Genomic DNA, 6,090 nt, shown 5'->3' on the forward strand with positions numbered 1-6,090 from the left:
CCATGTTTTTTGTGAGGTTTCTATCTCCAGCACTATTCCTACCTGAGCAAAATGACTTCTTCATTCACTTTTTGATGGGGCTTACTTAGTTTTCCTCTATGTTGTGTGGGCTCTGCATGGTGATATATCGTGTAACATTATCCCCTTCGAGATGATTGCAAGTTCCATGACACTGACAGTTTTGAGTTGATGAAGATTTGATGATTGAAAAGGGAAGTTGTCTGAGTGGATGATAATGGGACCTCATGGGGATTATTTTCGAGGGAGAGGTTGATTAACTGGTTGAGATGGTGGTACTGCGTGGATGATGGGGTCTCCAAAGTTGGTGGATTGGAGTCTTTGCTTATACTTGAAAAGAAAAGAAGGTGCACTACCTAGGGGTGTGTCTACCTTATCGTGTGGTGCATTATGCTCGTGCTAGTGGAATTGGGAGTTGGGTCCACAAGCAAGCCTGGGTGTTGTCCCACACTTGAGGACCCAATTCATGTCTCATTAGAGGTGCAGTGCGTAGCTTAGGAAGACAAGTCTGGAAGTCGTAGGTATGAGTTTCCCTAAGCATGATGTGGGAGATAAAAAATGGGCTAGGGGGGTTAGGATGGAGCTGTCGACGAAGGCCACTAGCCGCGCCTAACTTGAGGATCCCTAGGTGCAGTGATTATGATTTATGTGCATTTTTCTTCCTTTTTTTTTTCTCACACATTGATCCAACCATAGAAAAGATATCTTGACCAGCATTGGAGGTAAAAAAGAGTGGTGGGGGCATCGTTGTTGTAAAAACCTCCCTCTAAGGAGCCGCTGCTTGCTGCCCCCTTTCACAACTTGGCCCTATCTCTTCAGTCAGCCTTTGCCTTTCTTCTCCCTTATGTTCTAGTGGCTTTGCTTCTATGGGACCTGCAATTTGTGTTTGGACGTGTAGCCCATGCCTTAGAGCCCTACGGGTGATCTCCAACTTTTTCCTTAAGAACACAACGGCCTCCTCTTCCTTAGATTGTGTAGTGTCTGAGAGAGTGCATAGGAAGACGCATTGTTGGGCTTCCATGCTCAACTGTACGGCCTATACCTTGCTCTTTGCTAGCACTTTGTTGCCTTCTCCAATGGTGGCTAGTTGGTGTGCTAAGGTGCTCACTCTTTCTTCACTCCTATTCACCCAGTCATCTGATTTTTTCCTCATATCTTCCAAGCTTTCATTGTGCCTCCAAGGCTAGCACCCTTATCCATCTCTCCTATTCTTTGATTTATCTTTCTAAGCATTGTTGTTCTTCAAGCTCCGATTCTAGCCTTTGTTCTAGATTTTCTATATGCTTTAGGTGTCGTTGGCTTCTCTCTTCTTTTATTGCTGCTAGCTAATCTGCAACATCTTGGATTTTTTCATTTTCTTTTTGGAGCTCTTTGTACAGTGCCACTAGCTCATCAAAATTGTGTTGTAGGCTCATAAGGCTATGTGCTTTCGCCACAAGTTTGGCTTGCCATCTCTCACCTTCTCCTCCCTTGGAGTTGAGCTTCTCTTTGATATGTGGCCACTTAACGGTTCCTTTCTAACTGATAGGCTGCCATAGTCTCCCTTTCAGAATCAAGCTTAGCGATGGCTATCTTCTTGTCCTCCTTTGCCCGTTCTATCTATGACAAGAGTTCCTACACATAGGCATTGTAGGTTGTGGACAACGGTAGTGTAGAGGGACCAATGGTGATAGATTCCTCTATCTTTGACAGTTTGAGGTCCCTTTTGTATTTCACATCTGCAACTGCCTATGTTCTTGCTTCCGTCACAGGGGTTCCTGCACTCGCCTTGAGTCACCTCCTTGTTGACTAGGAATTGCACCCATGCCACAAGATTGCTAGCATCTACCATTGTAGAGGAGTCTTGGGTGGGTTTAGTGACAAGGGTGGTAGGTACTAGGACAGTTGGGATAGGGGAAATCAAATAGAGGTTGCAGGTGTTGTTAGCACTCGTTGGATGTTTTGGGTAGAGAGGTTCATGGGAGTCATGAAGGGGCTTGTTTGCCAAAGAGCCCGACTAGAGGGCTCAATGTTGGAGGGATGGTTGCTCGGAGAGTGCATGTACTACCTTGCCAAGTACTTTGAGCATGTTGATAAGGATGCTCCTTGTAGATGAATAGTGGATGAGTGCACTACATGATCAGATGAGGTGTTATGTGGTAAGGGCATTCCTTTCAAGGTCTCATATGAGGAACGTACAAACTTGTCCACATTTGTTATTCACAACTCATAGTGTATGGAAAATTTTGTTGAAGAGTGCCATGAAGTAGTTTGCAATGCACAAAGAAGGCGAGGAGGTCAAAATTCTAGCAAGATAGAACCTCCCTCAATTCTTTCTTGGTTATCCCACCATATTAGAGATGGAATCATGGAAGGGGAAGACATCAGTGATGAGCAAAGAGAGATTGGATTTGATTGATAGAGAGGTAACATTTATTTCTTTCATGTACCTATATTGAGTTGTATGTAATCTTAGTGATGTAACATGAGCTGTAGCCCACCCACAAAGAAATTAAAATTTATAAAGTGCCGCTTAAGCGACTCCATCACTTAATAAACACCATCTATATTGCAAATGCCACTTAACACATTGCAATTAGGAAAAGGGCTTTGCAGAAGCGATGCTTTGGTGTCGCTTCATTTTTTGATGCGTCTCTAACACCCCCTCTTTCTTCTAGTGAATCTTACTATCCCAACACTGATGTGACCTCCATAGAAGACATGTGCATTTGTTGTTGCTCACCCTAAGGTGACTAATCTCTAAATACATGTTTATATTCTTGTGTAGATGGCACCTAACCAAATTTTTTATAACAATTTTTTTTTTTCCTATCAATGAGTCATAGCTTCGTTGGTTCAAATGGGTGTGTGTTTCATCACAGCCTTTGGATCGATTCCTCCCACCAAATCTAGCTTGCGACATTGCAACATTTTTCCATTCTTAGGGATGGCCCAAATAAATAAGGCACAATTTCATCAAAAGTTTCTTTTTTCTTCTTTACTTTTATACAATTTAAAAGACTCTTTTTACAAATACATCATAATATTCCCCCACATGTTGGGTTGAGTAATCTATACTATCTCTTATTGTACAATGTTAGATATGATCAATGCCCCACCCTCATTAGGTGCTACCAATGATCCATGGTGCTCAAAGTTGTAAGGCCCCCATTATGAGGAGAAGCCAAATGTGAGCCCAGACATTGGTTGAGTCCTGACTTGTATATCAGATGAGGTCTATGTGACCGAATGGCAAAAAGGTGACTGTTGTGGGTCTTATCTTTGGGTTAGACAAAGTGGTTAAGCTGGTAGCAACTCGAGGCGCATTGCATCGAGTTGGGTATAAGGGAGTTAAAAGGGGCCCTATTGTGGGGTCTCGGGGCCGCGGGTTTGGGGGCAGCGCCCCCGGTCTGATGCTAAAGGGAATATTCCCTAGAATATTCCCTGTCCGACTAGTGGAGGCTCATATGGTAAGCCAACCTAACGACCTTCACGGGCTATAAAATCTAAACCCCTTCATAGCCATCTCTCACTCATCTTTCACCCAGTCAGAGTTGTTATTCCAGCTAGTCTTAAGCTCTTCATCTATCTTCTGTCTAGATCGCCATCTAAGCTTCACACAGTGGAAGTGCACGGGTGGACAAAGCCATCTTTGTATCAGTTGTTTGAAGTTAAAGAATTTACTGATTCTTCTCTTATCTGTTGTGTACTCTCTATCTCTTTCTCAGATTCTGTTCGCTGCGCCGTGTAATATTTTACATGGTATCAAAGCCCAGGGGGCTCTAGAGATCGGAGAGCATGCAAGAGGCAAAGGCTTCAACAACAAAGAGAAACTATGTCGACTTCCGAAAGCGGTGTAGGAGGTGGTGTTGCTGTACTGGCTATTCAAACACTGAGGATTCGTCCACCAACCTTCAGCGAAGGCAAGTTAGATGGTACAAACTACACCTTGTGGAAGTTCAAAATTACAACTATCCTTGATTCTTATGAGCTTCTAGAGACTGTTCTGAGGACTGACGCAGAACCACAGCCTGCCCCCAACCCATCAAATCCTAGTGTGATGATTCCTCCAAATGCAGATCTTCTACGAGCTTGGAAACGAAGAAATCCAGATGCATTGTGTGCCTTAGTTACAAGCTGTTCTGATAGTGTTTTGACTCTGATTCAACATACAACCAAAGCATTAGAGGCTTGGAATGTACTAAGGAGTCAGTATGAAACACGAAACCAAACAAGGATTCAAAACTTGGAGAATTAACTAGCAGCGGAGAAGTTTACTGAAGGAGAGATGGTTGAAGCATTCATCACTTGGATTAAGAATCTGCAAGACTAGATGGCTGGCGCTGGGATACAAAAGACTAGCGAAGAGCTAGCTTGGAGGTGTCTTCGGATTTTTCCACAAAAGTTTGATGGATTAATAACTGCCCTTAATACTCAGGTGAGACCTCAAGCTTTGACTTTTGAGGAGTTTTGTGCATTATTAATGGAGGAGGAGTTGAGGCTGAAAGCCCGAGAAGGAAGCAACAATGGAGATGCTGCATTCTCTACCAATGCAAAAGGAAAAGGTGTTTCCTCCACCAAAAATGATGGTGACAAAAAGAAGAAGGGCGGCAAGAAGAAGTTTCAAGGAGAGTGCTTCTACTGCAAGAAGAAAGGACATGCAATTGCAGATTGTCATGTCAAGAAGGCAGATGAAAAGAATGGTACCCTTAAAAGTAAAGGGAAAGAGACAGTCAATATGGTTGAAGCGGAGTTGGAATTATTCATGGTGACCATTGAGGAAGTGTGCTCCTCGACGCAAGAAGAATCTACCACTAACTCATGGGTTTTGGATAGTGGGGCCTCCCGTCACATGACCAACAAGAAAGGTCTATACAGTTCTATGCAGCCTCTACAAGAATCCATCATTGTGACGGTTGGAAATCATGCTAAATGCCCTGCTGCGGGCACAGGTACTATTTCTTTTGTTGTTGCAAATGGTGAAGTCAAAAAGCTTTCAAATGTGTTGTTTGTTCCCAAATGTTGTTTGTTCCCAAAAGCTTTCAAATAATGAGAAGAGAAACAAGTTACAACCAAAAAGCAGAAAATGTATCTTCTTGGGTTATAGTGATGAGCAAAAGGCTTACAAATTATATGACCAAGAGGCAAAGAAGATCATCACGAGCCGTGATGTGGTGTTCAAGGAGGAGCCGCATAGAGTGGAGGAGGAGAAGGCAAGTTCTTCCACTTTATCATCAAGCGAAGAAGTAGTCCACTATGAACCTGTCCTGAGAGCTATCCCTATCCTTAAGGAGGAGGAAGCGTCATCTTCAGATGATGAGGAAAAAGTTCACCAACCTGACATCACCCCACTGGAAAAGCCATTGCCGTGCTGGGTGAAGCAGCTCTATGACCACAATAATCCTATGCCTGCATCTATTGAGGAGAAGGCAGATGGACCAAGGAGGTCTCAGAGAATAGAGGAGCAAAGGAGGGCTTCTGCTCACATAGTCAATATGGCCTTGATGGTTGAGATTATGAGAGAAGTAAAGGAGCCAACTGACTTAGAAGAAGCACTTGCAGATCCATCATGGAAGGCTGCTATGCAGGCGGAGTATGACAGCATAATGAATAATGACACTTAGGAGCTAGTGGATCGACCAGCAAAGCGGAAGGTTATTGGCACCAAGTGGATCTGGAAGGTAAAGTATAAGGCTAATGGTACCTTAGAAAAGTAAAAAGCTAGACTGGTTGCCCCACGATTTTCACAAGTTGAAGGGTTTGATTTTCAAGAGTCATTTTTTCCAACTGCCAGAATGACCACTATTCGCACGGTACTTGCAGTGGTTGCCCACAAGAAGTGGCTAGTGTACCAAATGGATGTTAAGTCAACATTTTTAAATGGTGACCTCAAGGAGGAGGTGTATGTGGCTCAGCCACCAAGGTTTGAGGCCCCCCATTCTGAGAACAAAGTGTGTAAACTGAAGAAGGCATTGTATGGGTTGAAACAAGCCCCCAGAGCATGGTACCAGTGGATAGATAGGTTCTTTTTAAACCTAAACTTCAAAAGATGTGCCTCAGATTCTAACTTGTATGTTTACAGGGATGGTAAAA

This window comes from Lygodium microphyllum, chromosome 17 (genome assembly GCF_053477565.2).
Source record: "Lygodium microphyllum isolate KBCC chromosome 17, Lygodium_microphyllum_v1.1.10, whole genome shotgun sequence".
NCBI classification, from domain to species: Eukaryota; Viridiplantae; Streptophyta; class Polypodiopsida; order Schizaeales; family Lygodiaceae; genus Lygodium; species Lygodium microphyllum.